The sequence below is a fragment of the Triticum urartu genome, chromosome 2 (genome assembly GCF_003073215.2).
Source record: "Triticum urartu cultivar G1812 chromosome 2, Tu2.1, whole genome shotgun sequence".
In the NCBI taxonomy this organism is placed as follows: domain Eukaryota; kingdom Viridiplantae; phylum Streptophyta; class Magnoliopsida; order Poales; family Poaceae; genus Triticum; species Triticum urartu.
In genome coordinates this window covers 67,961,650-67,983,701 of record NC_053023.1, presented here as the reverse complement: position 1 = coordinate 67,983,701, position 22,052 = coordinate 67,961,650, and positions in this window count along the sequence as shown.

The window sequence follows — 22,052 nt, the reverse complement described above, 5'->3', positions numbered from 1 at the left end:
CGGTGTGACCGAGTTCATCAGAGTGAAACCACTTGTCACCTCAGCTCACTAGACAAGTAAGATCTCACAAGGATATGCAAGGAATTTACTGAAAGATTTGCAATGAATTGGATGTAGAAAATGCAGAACAAAAAGGAAAGAAAAGAAACTAAAAGTTCTAGATGAAGTTTTTTTGAAAGGGGAAACAAATATGCAAATGCAAAAGCACGGAGAAACACTAGAGAACTTCATCTAGAAATGGTCGGTGACAAAGTCACCTATGTTAGAGTATATTGACTTAGGAGCCAAGTGAGAGCACTTGATCATAGGTCATACTCATCGTTTAAGCTCAAAATGGGGTTACCATTTTTCGTTTAAGCATCTTGATGTATTCACATCTTGTCGAGTTGCTTTGGCTCATGACTTGGAGTAAATCTTCTCTAAGATGGAATAACATACCTTGGGTGGTGGTGTTGATCTTGATCATGTATTTGAACTTGTGTGGGTTGCTCAAGGTTGATGTAGTTCATCAAGAGTTGGGAGCACCACTTGGAGTTTGCGTTCATCTACCTACATGGGTTAGCTTTGCAAGGAAGAGCACTTGTGTATCCAACATGACAATCATGAGACTCAACATAGAATTTGCCAAATGATATGTTTGAATGGTTTCGTGCTTCCTTGTCTTCAACCACCATTGTGTAGAGACTTGGTGATGTAGAGATTGCTCAAGATGTGAGTGAGTTGTAATCTCATAGATTTAGATTCAACCAAGTACCTACACGGGTTAGATAACATGCAAGGTACAAATATATCCAAGACATATGAATAGCATCATATGAGAAATATCGAGGATTAGTCATAGGCTCATGCCCCGCATGTATCAAATGGAGTTCCTACTCCAAGTTTGAAGCATCAATGATGTTCAATTCACCTCTCAACCTGAAAAACACTTTCTCATCAAGTGGTTTAGTGAATATATCCGCCAATTGCTTATCAGTGCGAACATGCTTAAGGTTAATGTCCCCTTTTGCAACATATCTCGAATGAAATGATGACGAACTTCAATATGCTTAGTTCGAGAATGTTGCACGGGATTGTGAGCAATCTTAATAGCACTTTCATTGTCACATAGCAATGGAACATGTTTCACATATATCCCATAATCTTTAAGAGTTTGGGTCATCCAAAGTAATTGAGCACAACATGAACCAGCGGCAATGTATTCCGCTTCGGCGGTGGATAAGGATACTGAGTTTTGTTTCTTGGAAGACCAAGACACAAGAGATCTACCAAGGAATTGACACGTACCCAAAGTGGATTTTCTATCAACCTTGTCTCCGGCATAGTCCGAGTCGGAGTAGCCAACAAGATCAAAAGAGGACCTCTTGGGATACCAAATGCCAAAATCTGGTGTATGGATTAGGTATCTCACTATCCTTTTCACAGCCTTAAGATGACACTCTTTAGGAGAAGCTTGATATCGTGCACACATGCACAAACTTAGCATAATATCGGGACGAGAGGCACATAGATATAACAATGAACCAATCATAGAGCGATAAACCTTTTGATCAACCGGTTCACCATCTTTGGTCAAGTCAAGATGTCCACTAGTAGGCATGGGTGTAGTCATACCTTTGCATTCTTGCATATTGAACTTCTTGAATAAGTCCTTGGTGTACTTCGTTTGAGAGACAAAGGTACCTTCCTTAGTTTGCTTGATTTGCAAACCGAGAAAGAATTTGAGTTCACTCATCATAGACATCTCAAACTTCTCCGACATTAGCTTTCCAAACTTCTCACTAAAATGAGGGTTAGTTGAACCAAATATGATATCATCAACATAAATTTGGCACACAAATAGTTCTCCATTAACCCTTTTAGTAAAAAGAGTAGAATCAATTTTACCAATTTCAAAGCCTTTTTCAATAAGGAACTTGGTCAAGCATTTATACCATGCTCTAGGAGCTTGTTTAAGACCATAAAGGGCTTTGTGAAGTTTGTAAACATGATTAGGTTTCTTAGGATTGACGAAGCCGGGAGGTTGCTTAACATAAACTTCTTCCTCAATTTTGCCATTTAGAAAAGCACTTTTAATGTCCATTTGGTACAAGGTGATATCATGGTGATTAGCATAAGCAAGTAAGATGCGAATGGACTCAAGTCTAGCAACGGGAGCATATGTCTCACCATAGTCCATACCTTCAAATTGTGTGTAGCCTTGGGCAACGAGACGTGCTTTGTTGCGAACCACTTGTCCATCTTCATCTTGCTTGTTGCGAAACACCCATTTGGTACCAATGATGTTGTGGTTGTTGTCGGGCTTCTCGACCAATGTCCACACTTGATTTCTCTCAAAGTTGTGTAGCTCTTCATGCATATGTTTATCCAGTCCGGATCCTCCAATGCTTCTTCAACCTTCATAGGTTCAATGCTAGAGATGAATGAGTAATGTTCACAAAAGGTAGCTAAACAAGTTTTAGAGCGAGTCATTCTCCCGGTTTGGATATCATTGTAGATTTTCTCGATGGGATGATTGTCGGTGTCAAAACCGGCGGATCTCGGGTAGGGGGTCCCGAACTGTGCGTCTAGGCCGGATGGTAACAGGAGGCAAGGGACACGAAGTTTTACCCAAGTTTGGGCCCTCTTGATGGAGGTAAAACCCTACGTCCTGCTTGATTAGTATTGATGATATGGGTAGTACAAGAGTAGATCTACCGCGAGATCGGAGAGGCTAAACCCTAGAAGCTAGCCTATGGTATGATTGTTGTTCTGTATGTTGTCCTACGGACTAAAACCCTTCGGTTTATATAGACACCGGAGAGGGTTAGGGTTACACAAAGTCGGTTACAATGGTAGGAGATCCACATATCCGTATCACCAAGCTTGCCTTCCACGCCAAGGAAAGTCCCTTCCGGACATGGGACGAAGTCTTCAATCTTGTATCTTCATAGTCCAGGAGTCCGGCTGAAGGTATAGTTCGGCCATCCGGACACCCCCTAATCTAGGACTCCCTCAGTAGCCCCCGAACCAGGCTTCAATGACGATGAGTCCGGCGCGTAGATTGTCTTCGGCATTGCAAGGCGGGTTCTCCTCCAAATTCCGCGTACCTGTTGAATAAAGTCCGGTTTCTTGTGAATGTTGTGCTCCTTGGCTTCTACGCCCAATAATGGCCGTCTCCCACGTGTCAAATGAATATGAAAAGTCTGAGTGTTTTTACATCCACACCCCTAGCCGCGTAAATGAGCCGCCCATTTAAGGGGACGAGGATTTAGATCCAAACCACACCTTCTCCCCTTCGCGAGTGTTCATCAGAGCGCATCCGACAAAGGTCCATTCCACAATGGCCAGCCGTCGCAACTCCTCCTTTCGCCCTTCCAGCCCTCAACCTGGATATCGGGAGAGATGCTCTATCCCGCATAGCGAGCTAGTGATGCTCCAGACCAAGGGATTTCTCCCCCCGGCCTATATGGTCCCGGTTCGAGCCGGTCTTGCCATCTATAATGGCGGAGAGCAAGAGGAGAGTGCCCCTAATCCCTCCAAAGGAGAGCGGGTATGCCTTGTCCCTTATTTAATAAGAGGGCTCGGATTTCCAATCCATCCGTTTCTCCAGGGGCTCCTGGAGTTCTATGGCCTCCAGTTACACAATCTTACGCCTGCCTCCGTATTGCATATCGCGGGCTTCGTAGCCCTCTGTGAGCTGTTCTTGGGTGTTGAAGCTCATTTCGGGCTGTGGAAAGAGCTATTCTGCCTTGTGCCCCGTTCTCAGAAGGGGTCAATATATCAAGTGGGCGGAGCCGAAGTGTGGCACATTACCGGGACCGGATATCTATCTGGAACCCCGAAGAAGGCGTCCGAGGACTGGCCTTCGAAATGGTTTTACATAGAGGACGTCCCGCTGCCAGATCCTGTCCGGATCGGCCTCCCTGAGTTCGATAGTACTCCACTAAAGAAGCGCCTAAGTTGGCGTCCACGGAGCCCTCAGAGGGAAAGTGACAAGGACGTTCGTTACCTGATGGGCCGGATAAGATTGTTAGCTCATTCCGGACTGACCATGATCGGGGTCATGGCCGCATGCATCATGCGAGGGGTGCAGCTGCTACAGTATAGAGGCCACCCCATGTGGGACTTCAACGGGGAGGACGACGCCACCCGCTACGGCCGTAAGGGGCCGGATTCGGCTGCGGCTCTAACAAGGGAGAAGAGGAGGAATTTCTCCACGTCGACCCATAGGGTGGATTTTCTATGTACAATCCCCCAAGCTGGGTAAGTGGTCACATTTACTTGCCCATCCATTTTATATTCCCATTGTTAAATATTCAGTCTAACGACTTCAATGCAGGAACTGCACCAGGCTGTTAAAGAAATAAACATCCCTCCTCCACAACCCGAGGACCCAGGACGGTTCCTCGACCCGGCCTCTCAAGAGGATCTGGACTTATCTGTGGAGCTGATTGATGGAGTGTTCCATCAATTGAGAAAGGACAACGCCTTGGTGGCCATTACGGCCGATTACCCAAGGCTAATCCCGGCCTCCCAGGTAACTGAGATCAAAGTCCCAGTACCTCGAATAGGGGTCCGCCCTCTCGTGTTTTCAGTTTCCTGTTTACAACCGAGCTTTGCAAGGGAGGTTTTTGAGACGAGAGGCCGAACCTGCGGCGACAAGCCAACGAGGGGCTGCAGGGCCCCGTGGGCAGAAAAGAAGTGCAGTCCGGACCGAGGCGTCAGCGCGAAGGTATGGCGCGTCCCCTTATCCCAGGTGTTATACCTGCAAGGCATATTAACACTCGTGCTCTCTTCAGGACAAAGAGACCCCGCCGGACTATATCCGGAGAGGCTGCCAATCGCGCCTCCACCAGCCAGGCTCCAAAGCCTGGTCCGGAGGCGGAGGCGAACACAAGGCGCGCACCGGACGCTCCTCCGATGGAGGATGTGGACAGGTTGTCTGCCACCCATTCTGAGGTGGAGAGCGCCATGAACCACAGGCGTCGCCGGACAATTCTTTGCGATGCTTGTTTCTCCCAAGAGGCATTAGGTGCCTTCAATTCGGGAGATGTGTACCTCTGTGCCGCTCAAAATGGTCTAGCCAGAGCCACGGAGCAATATGTAAAAGACATACGGGTAAGAAAATTTTGGTAATTATATATATATATATACCAGTAGCCCCCGAGACTTGAAACAGTTAGAATAACTGATTTAAGGATCATTTGTTATGCAGGTTCTTATAGAAAAAAATTCCCTACTATCCAAGGAGCTAGAAGAGTGCAAAGCCCAACTTGAGGCCGCACTAGCCGCGGCAGGGGAGCCCAAGGAGACCCCCTCTGGTAATATACACTTCGAAAGATAAGTATTTTGCGAAGCACGACATGGGTGCGAATCTGACAAATGAAATTGCAGATGGCACCAGATTGAATCCGGAAAGGCAACACCTCCTACACCAGCTGAAGGCTAGTGAGAAGGTGCTGACAAAGGTGAGGCGGGAGAAGAACGATCTCCAAGATGCCAACACCAAGCTGGGTGTCGAACTGAAAGATGTTCGTGCCCAGCTGTCAGACTCCGTTAAGGAGAATCAGCGGCTTCGGTGCGGCATATTTAGTAAGTGCTTGAACGAACCTTTGAAAAAAAAGTTTGGCGGGGAAGTCGACTAACAGAGTAATGTCTGTAGGTGTGCTAACAGGTCGTCCTGCAGAGGAGATGCCCGGTTCTATGGGTGACCTTCTTCCCGAGCTCTTGCAACTGCTCGAGCGAGTTCGGCAGGTGATGCAAGGCGTCGCCCAGGCCCTGTGGCCATCCATCTCCATGCCCGAAGGTCTTGGAGAGCTTGCGGAGAAGCTAAAGGGAGCACGGTGGCGCTTCCGATTGTGGAAGATATCGGCCTGCCGTCAAGGTGCTAGGGAGGCCTGGGCCATGGTGAAGACGCGGTACACAAAGGCTGACCCCAACCACATGGCCGAGGTCGGTCCTGTGGGGCCCGATGGGAAGGAGATCCCTGTAAGCTTAGTATACGACCAAGTAGAATTGGCCGCAAAGTATTCCCAGCAGGACTGTAAATTAGACAGCCTGTTAGATGGTATTGAAGAGGAATACAATCAATCATAATGACTATGTAATTTAATTGACATTTATAATGCCTTCTAGCCGGATTGTAGATCGTTTGTCATGGCTGACCTTTTCGCTTCAGCCTCGGGACCTGACGGTCCGGAGTGTGTCCGAATTCCCATGCGGTTATATAAGAACCGGGGAATGCATGGAGACTAGGCGTAGGGGTCATTAGTGCGTGAACAGACAAGTGCCCGACTAGTTATGTTATATTACATGGTTAGTAAGAAACATCTTCCAGGGAGAATAGTTCCGTTAGGGGTTCCTTTCCCTAGGAGGCATGCCCTAAAGTGCATGCCCATTTTGCAAAGAAGACGCGGGAAAAAGCATCTGGGGGCGCATAAATAAATAAGTGAAAATATCATCTTTTAGGTCACTGACCGAATATTCCCTTAAGAACGCTAGCTTTTGGCTTCACCCAGTCTGAGGTACACATCTGGCTGATCCGGCAGTAACAATCGCAGAGGTGCTCCCTTTACCGCCTAGCCGAATAATCGGGAACGTAGGGGTAAGCACAGGAGCCAGGCAACCCAGCTTGGCCAAAACTTAAGTCATATCGATGCATATAATGGTGAAATAAAAGGTACATGCGGAAGTGTAACACATGTGTTGGGCATGAAGCCCGTATAAATAAGCTTCTGTTAAAAGAAGCCCCCAGGTTTAATGAGTGCGAATAGCACGTCATTTGATGAGTCTTTAAAGGCTATAAGATAAAGGAAGGGGAGAAGGAGAGAAATGTAAGACAGACAGTATATAAAAAATGGACAGAGGAAGGAGACGAACACAGAGTCCGGCGCTAGGCGTAGAATCTTCGGAGACGGGTTGCGTTCCATGGGTTCGGCTCGAGTCGGTTTTCTGATGCATCTCGCAGGCGGTACGCTCCACCAGTCAGGACTTGGTCAATTATGAAGGGACCTTCCCACTTGGGCTTGAGTTTGTCCTTTTTCTTGTCCGACAGGTGTAGAACTAATTCGCCAATGTTGTAATTTTTGGCCCGTACTTCTCTGCTTTGGTATCTTCGAGCCTGCTGTTGATAGAATGCGGAACATGCTTTTGCCATGTCACGCTCCTCCTCCAATGCGTCCAAACTGTCCTGCCGATCGAGCTCGGCTTCTCTTTCTTCGTACATGCGCACTCGAGGTGAGTCATGAATTATGTCGCAAGGCAAAACTGCCTCTGTGCCGTACACCGTAAAGAATGGTGTGTATCTGGTGGTGCGATTCGGCATGGTCCGCAGCCCCTAGAGTACGGAGTCGAGCTCCTCTACCCAGTGCATGTTAGATTCCTTGAGGGACCGCACTAATCTGGGTTTGATGCCGCTCATGATAGGACCATTTGCACGTTCGACCTGGCCGTTAGTTTGTGGGTGATAGACGGAAGCATAATTGAGCTTGATGCCCATGTTTTTGCATCAGAGTTTTACCTCGTCGGCCGTAAAGTTCTTGCCGTTATCAGTGATGATGCTGTGGGGGATGCTGTAACAGTGTACAACCCCTGATATAAAGTCTATCACCGGTCCGGATTCGGCCGTCTTAACAGGCTTGGCTTCTATCCATTTGGTGAGCTTATCCACCATGACCAGTAAGTATTTTTGCTTGTGGGTTCCGCCTTTAAGGGGTCCAACCATGTCAAGCCCCCAGACCGTGAAGGGCCAAGTGATGGGGATAGTTTGGAGGGCGGTGGGTGGCATATGGCTTTGGTTTGCAAAGAGTTGGCAACCGGCGCATCGTTGGACTAAGTCTTGGGCGTCTGCCCGAGCCGTCAGTCAATAAAAGCCTGTACGGAAGGCCTTGCTTACAAGGGACCGAGCTGCCGCGTGATGACCGCCGAGTCCGGCATGAATTTCAGCTAGGAGGTTCCGCCCTTCCTCTTCGGAGATGCACCTTTGAAGGACTCCGGTAGTGCTTTTCTTATAAAGCTCTCCCTCATGGACTTTGTAGGCTTTGGATCGCCACACTATGCAGCATGCCTCATTTTGGTCCTCGGGGAGTTCCTGCCTAGTAAGGTAGGCGAGGAATGGTTCTGTCCATGGGATGATGACGGCCATTATTACGTGGGCTAAAGGTGTTATTTCATTGGCAGAGCCTCCGATTGTGTCAGAATGTTTGGTGTCGGGCAGTGCGGTTGGGTCCGGGCTGTTATTGTTCGGCTCCCCTTCCCATACTACGGATGGCTTGAACAGCCTTTCCAAGAAGATGTTGGGGGGGACTACATTGCGTTTTACGCCGATGCGTGCCAGGACATCTGCCGCCTGATTATTTTCCCGGGCTATATGGTGAAATTCAAGCCCTTCGAACCGAGGATACATTTTTAGGATGGCGTTGTGGTAAGCTGCCATTTTTGGATCCTTGGCATCGAAGTCTCCACTTATTTGGGATATTGCGAGGTTCGAGTCCCCGCGCACCTCTAGGCGTTGAATGCCCATGGATACTGCCATCCGGAGACCATGTAAAAGGGCCTCATATTCGGCTGCATTGTTGGAGTCTGTGTACATAATCTGGAGTACGTATTGAACTGTGTCTCCTATGGGGGACGTCAGAACGACGCCAGCCCCTAGTCCGGCCAACATCTTGGAGCCGTCGAAATGCATGATCCAATTTGAATATGTGCCGTACTCTTTAGGGAGTTCGGCCTCCGTCCATTCTGCGACGAAGTCAGCCAAAACTTGCGATTTGATGGCTCGCCGTGGCTTATAAGTTATGTCGAACGGGAGGAGCTCAATGGCCCATTTTGCAATCCGGCCCATTGCGTCACGGTTGTTTATAATATCGTTAAGTGGTACTTCCGAGGCTACTGTTATTGAACACTCTTGAAAGTAGTGTCGTAGCTTCCGGGATGCCATGAATACCGCGTACGCAATCTTTTGATAATGCGGGTACCGTGATTTGCACGGAGTGAGGACAGTGGACACATAATAGACCGACTTTTGAAGGGGGAATTCGTGTCCGTCCGTTTCTCGTTCGACGACGAGCACTGCGCTTACAACCTGATGTGTTGCTGCAATGTACAATAGCATTGGTTCGCCAATGTTTGGCGCGGACAGGACTGGGTTTGTTGCCAATATGGCTTTTATTTCGTCGAGTCTGGCCGTGGCTACATCCGTCCATTCAAAGTGTTCGGTGCACCGAAGGAGGCGGTAAAGGGGTAGGGCCTTTTCTCCCAAGCGGGAGATAAAGCGGCTTAGAGCCGCCACGCATCCTGTTAACTTTTGTATTTGTTTGATGTCCTTTGGGATATCCAATTGTGACAGAGCTCAGATCTTGGCTGGATTTGCTTCAATTCCTCTACCGGATACAATGAAGCCCAAGAGCTTTCCGGCTGGAACGCCGAAAACGCATTTTTCCGGATTGAGCTTGATGTCGTATGTTCGGAGGTTATCAAATGTGAGCCTCAAGTCGTCTACTAGAGATTCGACATGTCTTGTTTTGATGACCACATCATCTACATATGCCTCCACTGTTTTGCCGATCTGGTTTGCCAGACATGTCTGAATCATGCGCTGATATGTTGGGCCGGCGTTTTTGAGCCCGAAGGGCATTGTGTTGAAGCAGAATGGGCCGTATGGTGTGATAAATGCCGTTGTGGCTTGGTCTGATTCTGCCATCTTGATTTGATGGTAGCCAGAATATGCATCGAGGAAACACAACGAATCGTGTCCTGCAGTAGCGTCGATAATTTGATCGATGCGGGGGAGGGGGAAGGGATCCTTTGGGCAAGCCTTGTTAAGGTCTTTAAAATCAACGCACAGGCGCCAGGATTTGTCCTTCTTTAGTACCATCACCAGGTTTGCTAGCCAGTCAAGATGTTTTATATCTCTGATGAATCTGGCCTCCAATAGCTTTGCTAGCTCCTTTCCCATGGCCTGTCTCTTAGGTTTGGAAAAACGCCGAAGAGCTTGTTTGACAGGTTTGAATCCTTTTAGGATATTTAAGCTATGCTCGGCTAGCCTGCGTGGGATTCCTGGCATGTCTGAAGGGTGCCAGGCGAAAATGTCCCAGTTCTCTCGTAGGAACTCTCGCAGTGCGGCGTCTACATCAGGGTTTAACTGTGCCCCGATGGAAGCTGTTTCATTGGGGTCCGTTGGATGGACCTGGAATTTGACTATTTCTTCCGCCGATTTAAAGGAGGTGGACTTGGATCTTTTGTCGAGTACCACATCGTCCCTATTCACCGTGGAGCGCAGCGCAGTTAGTTCCTCAGCCGCTAGGGCTTCGGATAGTGCCTCGAGGGCCAGTGCGGCTGTCTTGCTTTCGGCGCGGAGTGGTATGTACGGATCACTAGCGAGAGTGATGATCGCGTTAGGCCCGGGCATCTTGAGCTTCATGTACCCGTAATGGGGTATTGCTTGGAAGATTGTAAACGCTTCCCGCCCTAGCAGAGCGTGATAACCGCTGCTGAACGGAGCCACATGGAACGTGACCTCTTCGGACCTGTAATTATCCGGCGTGCCAAACACCACATCTAGTGTGATTTTTCCTGTACAACGCGCTTCCCGACTGGGGATTATTCCTCTAAAGGTTGTGCTGCTTTGCTCAATGCGGTTCCAGTCTATTTCCATTTTTGAAGGGTTTCCTCATAAATGAGGTTCAATCCGCTGCCGCGGTCCATGAGTACCTTGGTAAGACGAAAGCCGTCCACTATTGGACTGAGGCTCAGAGGCCGAGGAATTTCCGAACTCGAAAATTTGGGTTCCTGGATGTTGTCCAATGAATCCAGCCCGTCGCCTGACTCTAAGTTCAGGTCTTGAGTGATATCCTGCCCTCCGCGGGTATCCGGCTTGGAGGGATCTGGAATCCGGACGTAGCTAGTCCTTAAGATAGATGAAGAGTCGCCGCACTGTCCCTCTACCACGGCAACATGATGGGTGACTTGGGGAGAGTTAATCTCTCTCAGATCGGGTTTAGGCCCAATCTGGTCGTAATCCGTAGCGACTCCCAGGGCGGCGATGTGATCCAAGAGCTCGTTTATGGAGGAGAGCTCCATTGGATCTAACTGCTCGGCGAGTTCCGAGCTAACATGAAGATCGTTTTCGATGGCTCGAGAGGTCATCGTCGGCACAGAAGACGAACAGGAGGTCATAAGAAAACCACCTAACCGGAGGGTTTGGCCGACAGCCAAAGCTCCCTTAGCAACGGTGTCGTCTTTAAAGACGGGGTGAGGCATCCTTCCTGATGGCGACGACACAGAGGAACTCTCAATGAAAGCACCAATGTTGGTGTCAAAACCGGCGGATCTCGGGTAGGGGGTCCCGAACTGTGCGTCTAGGCCGGATGGTAACAGGAGGCAAGGGACACGAAGTTTTACCCAGGTTCGGGCCCTCTTGATGGAGGTAAACCCTACGTCCTACTTGATTAATATTGATGATATGGGTTGTACAAGAGTAGATCTACCACGAGATCGGAGAGGCTAAACCCTAGAAGCTAGCCTATGGTATGATTGTTGTTCTGTATGTTGTCCTATGGACTAAAACCCTCCAGTTTATATAGACACCGGAGAGGGTTAGGGTTACACAAAGTCGGTTACAATGGTAGGAGATCCACATATCCGTATCGCCAAGCTTTCCTTCCACGCCAAGGAAAGTCCCTTCCGGACATGGGACGAAGTCTTCAATCTTGTATCTTCATAGTCCAGGAGTCCTGCTGAAGGTATAGTCCGGCCATCCGGACACCCCCTAATCTAGGACTCCCTTAATGATCCTTAGCAATTCTTGCTCGAACTCGTGAAAGCTTTTGCTTGGGTCGGGGTGGAACATTCTCTTCATCTTGTGCTTCTTCTTGGCCTTCTTCATTGTTGACGTTGTCGTTCTCTTGTCGTGGTGGAGAAGGAGGTTGTTGATGTTCATCTTGGTGCGCTTCCTAATTTTCTTCATCTTGGCGTGTCCCACTTGTGGATGCTTCTGTATCAACTCTTGGTTCACCTTGTCATGAGGTAGAAGCTTCCACTTGGACGGACGAGGTACTCTTCTTCACTTCTCTTGGACGAATCTTGCCAATGGACAAGTCTTGAATTGCTTCCGAAGGGTCTTTGTCTCCTACATCAATTGGCAATTGCTCTACTTGCGAGCCGTTAGATTCATCAAACTTCACATCTACCATCTCTTCAACCTTTCGGGCGAAATTGTTGTAGACACGGTAAGTGTGAGAGTTTGAGCCATAACCAAGTAGGAAACCTTCATGAGATTTAGGAGCAAATTTAGAACGACGATGCTTATCAAGAATGTAGCACTTTGAGCCGAATACTCGAAAGTATCCAACTTGGGGTTTGTTACCGGTGAGGAGCTCGTATGCCGTCTTGCCGAGTAGCTTGTGAAGATACAAGCGATTTGTTGCATGACAAGCTGTCTCAACCGTTTCCGCCCAAAAGTCCTTTGGCATTTTGTACTCATCAAGCATCGTTCTTGCCATTTCGATAAGAGTCCGATTCTTCTTTTCAACAACTCCATTTTGTTTAGGTGTGTACGTAGCCGAGAACTCGTGTGAAATCCCTTCTTCGTCAAGAAAGGTGTCCACATTTGCGTTCTTGAACTCCGTTCCGTTGTCGCTCCGAACCTTCTTGATCTTCACGTCAAACTGATTTTGGGCCTTCCTAGCGAAGTTTTTGAAGATCGTTTGGACCTGCGATTTGTCATCAAGAAAGAACACCCACGTAAATCTTGAAAAATCATCAACTATGACTAGACCAAATGAGTTACCACCGATACTCTTGTAGGCATTTGGACCAAAGAGATCCATGTGAAGTAGCTCGAGTGGTCTTCTTGTGGTCATGATGTTCTTCGCGCGGTGACTTCCTCCAACTTGTTTCCCTGCTTAACAAGCACTACAAAGTCTATCCTTGTCAAATATGACATCTTTTATTCCAAGGATATGATCACCTTTAATAAGCTTATCAAGATTTCGCATACCAACATGACCTAGTCTTCTATGCCACAACCAGCCTTTAGAAGATTTGGTAATTAAGCAAGTTCTAGGTTGAGCCTTTTTAGTGAAATCAACAATGTAAAGATCTCCTCTACGTATACCGGTAAAGACCATTTTATGATTGTCTCTACGAAACACTTAGCAATCTACTTCAGTGAATAAGACATTGAAACCGAAATCCGCAAGTCTAGAAACTGAAAGTAAATTGTATCCAAGGGATTCAACGAGCATGACATTTTGTATGGAGCTATCATGTGAGATGGCCACCTTACCAAGTCCAACCACCTTACCCTTTGAATTATCACCAAAAGTGACATACTTTCGAGGGCCGTCATTTTCAGCAAGCTCACGGAACATGTCTTTATCAAGGACCCATTCCTTTCCTCCAGCCATGTAGCCGCGAAGATTTGCCATAAGACCAAAGTGTCTCATCGCGTCATCGAGATCATAGTCACTATCATCATCATCAACATCATCATCATCATCATCATCCGAGTATTCATGTTCAACATCATCTTGTGATTGATCAATTCCTAGAGAGGGCAATTCATTAGATAAATGATCATTTCTATAGTTATCTTTATGAATTCTAATAGCTCTGGAAATGATATTGCTAATGATTCCAACATCTCCTTTGGCACTCATAAGATTAGTAAGCTCAAATAAGCAGTCACCAAATTTGGGATCATTGGAACTCATCTTAATCAAAGCAATAGACTTATGGAGGATTTCATCTAGATCTTTCAAGGAGTAATTAGGAAAGAGTTCCTCAAGAAATTTCCATATGGTGTAGGCACACTTGAGGGTAGGCAAACATCTAATCAAGTTTCTAGGCAAGCCTCTAATGATGAGCTCAACAGTTCTAAGATTGCGAATCATGTCAATATCTTCATCTAGGGTAGGGTGCAAAGGATCAACATGAGGTGCACAAGGGCTAGTAATGTACTTGTTCAAATGATATTCATTGAAAATCTCAAGCATTTCATTTTTCCACTCATGAAAATACTCTCCATCAAGAATAGGCACTCTATGTCTAAGACTCCCCAAAGTAGACACATCCATCTTCCTCCAATGGTGTTTAAACCAAGGCAATGGAGACCAAATGCTCTGATACCAATTGAAAGGATCGAGAAGAGGTGTCTAGAGGGGGGGTGATTAGACACTAAGTGCCAAAAGTTGCAGTTTTTAATATTCTTAAGTTTAAGTGGAGTTTAAGCACAAGTTTAACAAACACAATACATATCAAGCAAGCATGCAATGAGTATATGAGCAGCGGAAAGTAAAGCATGCAACTTGCAAGAATGTAAAGAGAAGGGTTTGGAGTATTCAAACGCAATTGGAGACACGGATGTTTTTGTCGTGGTTCCGATAGGTGGTGCTATCGTACATCCACGTTGATGGAGACTTCAACCCACGGAGGGTAACGGTTGCGCGAGTCCACGGAGGGCTCCACCCACGAAGGGTCCACGAAGAAGCAACCTTGTCTATTCCATCACGGCCGTCGCCCACGAAGGACTTGCCTCACTAGCGGTAGATCTTCACGAAGTAGGCGATCTCCTTGCCCTTACAAACTCCTTGGTTCAACTCCACAATCTTGTCGGAGGCTCCCAAGTGACACCTAGCCAATCTAGGAGACACCACTCTCCAAGAAGTAACAAATGGTGTGTTGATGATGAACTCCTTGCTCTTGTGCTTCAAATGATAGTCTCCCCAACACTCAACTCTCTCTCACAGGATTTGGATTTGGTGGAAAGAAGATTTGAGTGGAAAGCAACTTGGGGAAGGCTAGAGATCAAGATTCATATGGTTGGAATGGAATATCTTGACCTCAACACAAGTGTAGGTGGTTCTCTCTCAGAAAATGTGTATTGGAAGTGTAGGTATGTTCTGATGGCTCTCTCCACGAATGAAGAGTGGGTGGAGGGGTATATATAGCCTCCACACAGAATCTAACCGTTACACACAATTTGCCAAACTCGGTGGGACCGAATGGTTAAACTCGGTCGGACCGATTCAGCAAACCTAGTGACCGTTAGGATTTTCGGTGGGACTGAGATGCAACTCGGTAGGACCGATATGGTTAGGGTTAGGGCATAACGTAATCTCGGTGTGACCGATTACACAAACTCGGTGGGACCGATTTTGGTAATAAGCTAACCAGAGAGTTGGTCAGGTAAACTCGGTGAGACCGATTACTCACTCGGTGGACCGAAATTTGTAAAAGCTAACCAGAGAGTTTAGCAAACTCGGTAGACCGATTACAAACTCGGTGGGACCGATTTTGGTAATAAGCTAACCAGAGGGTTTGCATTGTAATCTCGGTAGTACCGATTGCTCAAACTCGGTGAGACCGATTTTGGTAATGGACATACACAGAGAGATTACAATCCCATCTCGGTGAGACCGAGATCCCTATCGGTGAAACCGATTTGCTAGGGTTTGTGGCAGTGGCTATGACATCTGAAACTCGGTGGCGCCGGATAGATAGAATCGGTGGGGCTGAGTTTGACTTTTGGTTTAGGTCATATGTGGATGTGGGAAGGTAGTTGAGGGTTTTGGAGCATATCACTAAGCATTGAGCAAGCAAGCACATTGCACTACTAGGGAAAAGCCTATACACAGAATCTTACCAGCAGCGCGCTATAAAATCAGGCGCTGCTGCTAAGTAGCAGTAGCGCGGGCTGTGGAAACTCGCTGCTGAAACAAGTTTATCAGTAGCGCGCGCACTCCAAGCGGCGCTACTGCTAAAATTCCCACGACGCCGCGCGAGGCCAGTTATAGCAGCAGCGCATTAAAATAGACAGCACTACTGCTACGTAACGTAGCAGCAGCGCATTCAGGCAATACGGCTAAATTAACTACAGATCTCACTAGCCTCATCCACAGATCACACTCACACACACTCACGGTCTCCTCCTCACCCCCCGCGCCGCCGGTCCTCCCCCGTCGCCCCTCCCCCCCGATCTGCGCCGCTGTCGCCTCATCCTCCTCGCTGGACTCGGTACCGGCCTCCTCCTCCGTCCTCCCTCCACTCGCCGCTGGCCGCCCCCTCCTCGCTCCGCCTTCCTCCTCGATCCGTCCTCCTCCACGCTCGCCGGCCGGCCCCTCCTCGCTCCGCCTTCCTCCTCCGTCCTACTATCTTCTCCCTCCTCGAGTCGCCCCTCCTTGTCCCTCCTCCCTGATACATTTTGATTTAGTAGGCTTTCATATGTAACATTTTGATTTAGTTGATTTAGTATGCTAGTGGATTTAGTATGCTAGTTGATTTAGTATGCTAGTTGATTTAGTCGATTTAGTGATTGATTTAGTTGATTTAGAACATTTTGATTTAGTTTATTTAGTAGGCTAGTTGATTTAGTTGATTTAGTAGGCTAGTTGATTTAGAACATTTTGATTTAGTTGATTTAGTAAAATGGCGCCACCACCAGCACCACTATGTCGACTGTGCAAGTCAAGGTGCGCCAGCAGCCTTGCAACTGGCAAGCTGTTCGGCATCTACTTCCATCCGAGTTTTCGTCATGCGGCGGTAAGAAATTAGATGAAATGTAACAACTATTTTATTTTTAGTGTTGGCATTACTGCATTGTGTCATTTTGCTTTTCTTACACAGATCGTCCCATGCAATGTGAGGTTGAAATTCAACAAGCTGACAGGAGACACTGTGACATTTGAGGCTCCTGGGGGCCGTACACTATGGAGGTCGAGAAAGGACGCAATATGTCGCAGATTGGAGGAGATGGATGGGCCCGTTTCCTCGCTCGCATGCGTCTTACTGGTGGTGAGTTGATCAGATTCTCCTTCAGAGCAGAAAGACCCAAGCTGGTTGTCATTTATATCAACCTGGTGGAAGATGATGAAGATGACGAAGATGATGAAGATAATGAGGACCCACTCAATGAAGATGATGAGAACCCACTTCATGAAGCCATCATAGCTCAAAGAATGAGGCTGAGCGAGGAGGAGGTGTGCAACCTATGGGACATAATTCCGCCACGTGATGACTTTGTCGGGGTGCCATTCGTGACCCGCCTGACAAGTACCATGGTCGATCGGCATGAAATGGTATGTTATACGTACTGCCATGTAGTAATTTGATGATATATATGCTTTATTGTTATACTTACAAATCTAGTCGATGATATACTTTAGTGTAGAGTCTGATCACATGCTTAGGCTATTTATTAATTGATATGTTTTTCTTATTCAGAGATTGCCAAAGAACCTATCTGTGAGTTGTGGTATCGAGCCTGATGAAGAAGGCTCAGTTGGACTACGCCTTACCGCAAGGGGCTCCGTCACCACATGTACTTACCGCATGGGCACAGATGGTCGCACACACTTGAACTCGGTTGGGTGGAAGAGATTCCTCGTTGGCAAGAATCTTCGTGCTGGACAGTGTAGGATCTAGGAAGTAGATGTGTCTAGAGGGGGGTGATTAGACACTTAGTGCTAAAGTTGCAATTTTTAGGCCTTTTTTGGTTTGAGTGGAGTTTTAGGCACAATTTCAACATACACAATACATATCAAGCAAGCATGCAAAGAGTATATGAGCAGCGGAAAGTAAAGCATGCAACTTGCAAGAATGTAAGGAGAAGGGTTTGGAGAATTCAAACGCAATTGGAGACACGGATGTTTTTCCGTGGTTCGGATAGGTGGTGCTATCCTACATCCACGTTGATGGAGACTTCAACCCACGAAGGGTAACGGTTGCGCGAGTCCACGGAGGGCTCCACCCACAAAGGGTAATGGTTGCGCGAGTCCACGAGGGCTCCACCCACGAAGGGTCCACGAAGAAGCAACCACCCACGAAGGGTCCACGAAGAAGCAACCTTGTCTATCCCACCATGGCCATCGCCCACAAAGGACTTGCCTCACTAGCGGTAGATCTTCACGAAGTAGGCGATCTCCCTGCCCTTACAAACTCCTTGTTCAACTCCACAATCTTGTCGGAGGCTCCCAAGTAACACCTAGCCAATCTAGGAGATACCACTCTCCAAGAAGTAACAAATGGTGTGTAGGTAATGAACTCCTTGCTCTTGTGCTTCAAATGATAGTCTCCCCAACACTCAACTCTCTCTCATAGGATTTGGATTTTGTGGAAAGAAGATTTGAGTGGAAAGCAACTTGGGGAAAGGCTAGAGATCAAGATTCATATGGTAGGAATGGAATATCTTGGTCTCAACACATGAGTAGGTGGTTCTCTCTTAGAACATATGAGTTGGAATTGTGTATGTGTTCTGATGGCTCTCTCCATGAATGAAGAGGAGGTGGAGGGGTATATATAGCCTCCACACAAAATCCAACCGTTACACACAGTTTTCCAATCTCGGTGGGACCGAATCAACAAACTTGGTCGGACCGAAAAGGTAAACCTAGTGACCGTTAGACATTTTCGGTGGGACTGACATGCAACTCGGTAGGACCGATATGGTTAGGGTTTGGGCATAACGTAATCTCGGTGAGACCGATTACACAAACTCGGTGAGACCGAGTTTGGTAATAAGCTAACCAGAGAGTTGGTCAGGCAAACTCGGTGGGACCGATTTGCTCTTTCGGTGAGACCGAAAAGTTACAAAAGGGAAACAAAGAGTTTACATTGCAATCTCGGTGGGACCGATTCGCTCTTTCGGTGAGACCGAAAAGTTACGAAAGGGAAACAGAGAGTTTGCAATCCCATCTCGGTGAGACCGAGATCCCTATCGGTAGAACCGAATTGCTAGGGTTTGGCAGTGGCTTATGACAAGTGAAACTCGGTGGCGCCGGATAGAAAGAATCGGTAGGACCGAGTTTGGCTTAGGGTTTAGGTCATATGTGGAAGTGGGAAAGTAGCTGAGGATTTTGGAGCATATTATTAAGCACATGAAGCAAGAGGCTCATTAAGCAACACCTCATCCCTCCTTGATAGTATTGGCTTTTCCTATGGACTCAATGTGATCTTGGATCACTAAAATGTAAAATGAAGAGTCTTGAGCTTGAAGCTTTAGCCAATCCTTTGTCCTTAGCATCTTGAAGGAGTTCCCACAACCTTTAGTCCATGCCACTCCATTGTTGAACTTATCTGAAACATGCTAGATAGAAATGTTAGTCCAACAAGAGATATGTTGTCATCAATTATCAAAACCACCTAGGGAGCACTTGTGCTTTCAATCTCCCCCTTTTTGGTAATTGATTGCAACATACATCAAAGCTTTAGATAAAGATATAAAGAACAGCAAGTAAAGCTTTGGAAGGACATGTAACAAGCATAGGCTCCCCCTACATGTATGCACTCATGTAAATATGAAATATAGAGGCATGTGAGAGCATAACCATGACAGAGTAGGCAATGTGTTACATGTATCTTGGCCATATGCATCAGAGCAAAAGATTATCAAGGAAAATACCTTCATGCTCATGAGTCCTTCTTGCAAACAGTATGTACATAAGCAAGAACTCCTCATACTCATGATTTTGATGCATATACTTACCTTGTGGTCTTGAGTTGGCTTAGGATGGAATGAACCTGCACAAACAAAGTTAGATAACACATGTACATCCACTAGCCAGAGCAAACAAAAGAAACCACAAGAATACCAAGACTGGGATGACATGTAGAGAGTGAGTACAAGATACCACATTGGATTCAACATGTCCCCAAGAATAAAGATATGCAATGAATTTGACTGATTTCTTTCCCTTAGGTGTCTTTCTCCCCCAAAATCTTACATGGGATATTGGGAGAAGATAAGGAACAGCAAATCAGAGCTGAAAGATACAAATGAACATGTCTTTCCCCTTAAAAAGACATGTGACATCTCTCCTCTTGAACATCAAGCATCTGGGATCCTTGAGTATTCTCTCCCCCTGGAAGTCTCTCTCTCTCCCTTAATACTTTCTCTCTTGTAGGTTTGGTCCTTGAGACTTTTTCTCTCCCTTGATGTGATCTCTCTCTCCTACAAGCTTTGATGTGATCTCTCTCTCCCCCTTTGACATCAATTTCCAAGAAGGGCTTTCTGGAATCCGTCGTATAGGTTTGGTCCTTGAGACTCAGCACAAAGCAATGGATAAAACTGTGATGCTTGTAGAGGACAAGATTCATTGAGTAGAGCTGGATCAGAAGAAATATAGAACAAGTGGCAAACTGTTTTTCCTGTTGCGAAGTCGGTGGCACCGAGTGGTATGTTTCGGTGGCACCGAAAAGATTTAGTTGGACCAAAAATTACAAGTCGGTGAAACCGAGTTCACACAGAGAAAAACACTTGTCACCTCAGCTCACTAGACATGTAGGATCTCACAAAGATTTGCAATGAATTACCTGAAGGATTTGCAAGGAATTAAATGCAGAAAATGCAGAACATAAATAGAAAGAAAAGAGAAGAAACTGAAAGATCTAGATGAAGTTTTTTTTTTGAAAAAGAGAAAGAAAATAAGCATGCATGAGACAAATGCAATAACACAGAAAAGAACACAAGATAACTTCATCTAGAGTTGGGCGGTGACATGGTCACCTATGTTAGAGTATATTGACTTAGGAGTCAAGTGAGAACACTTGATCATAGGTCATACTCATCGTTTAAGCTCAAAATGGGGTTACCATTTTTCGTTTAAGCATCTTGATGTATTCACATCTTGTTGAGTTGCTTTGACTCATTTCTTGGAGTAAAGCTTCTCTAAGATGGAATAACATACCTTGGGTGGTGGTGTGGTTCTTGCTCATGTACTTGAACTTGTGTGGGTGCTCAAGGTTGATGTAGCTCATCAAGAGTTGGGAGCACCACTTGGAGTTTGAGTTCATCTACCTACATGGGTTAGTTCTTGCAAGGAAGAGCACTTGTGTATCCAAAAATGACAATCATGAAGCTCAACATAGAATTTGTCAAAGGATATGTTTGAATGGTTTTGTGCTTCCTTGTCTTCAACCACCATTGTGTAGAGTCTTGGTGATGTAGAGATTGCTCAAGATGTGAGTGAGTCGCAATCTCATGGAATTAGATTCAACCAAGCACCTACATGGGTTAGACAACATGCAAGGTGCAAATATATCCAAGACATAAGATAGTTATCATAAGAGATATATCATGGATTAGTCATAAGCTCATGTCTTGCATGTATGCAATGGAGTTTCTACTCCAAGTTCGAAGCATCGATGATGTTCAATTCACCTCTCAACCTGCAAAATACTTTCTCATCAAGAGGTTTAGTAAATATATCCGCTAATTGCTTATCGGTGCGAACGTGCTTAAGATTAATGTCACCCTTAGCAACATGATCTCGAATGAAATGATGACGAACTTCAATATGCTTAGTTCGAGAATGTTGTACAGGATCATGACCAATTTTGATAGCACTTTCATTGTCACAAAGCAGTGGAACATGTTTCACATAAATCCCATAATCTTTAAGAGTTTGGGTCATCCAAAGTAATTGAGCACAACATGAACCAGCGGCAATGTATTCCGCTTCGGCGGTGGATAAGGATACCGAGTTTTGTTTCTTGGAAGACCAAGACACATGAGATCTACCAAGAAATTGACAAGTACCCGAAGTGGACTTTCTATCAACCTTGTCTCCGGCATAATCCGAGTCGGAATAGCCAACAAGATCAAAAGAAGACCTCTTAGGATACTAAATGCCAAAATTTGGTGTATGGATTAAATATCTCACTATCCTTTTCACAGCCTTAAGATGACATTCTTTAGGAGCAGCTTGATATCGTGCACACATGCACACACTTAGCATAATATCGGGACGTGAAGCACATAGGTATAACAATGAACCAATCATAGAGCGATAAACCTTTTGATCAACCGGTTCACCATCTTTGGTCAAATCATTATGTCCACTAGTAGGCATGGGTGTAGACATACCTTTGCATTCTTGCATATTGAACTTCTTGAATAAGTCCTTGGTGTACTTTGTTTGAGAGACAAATGTACCTTCCTTAGTTTGCTTGATTTGCAAACCGAGAAAGAATTTGAGTTCACTCATCATAGACATCTCAAACTTCTCCGACATTAGCTTTCCAAACTTTTCACTAAAGAGAGGGTTAGTTGAACCAAATATGATATCATCGACATA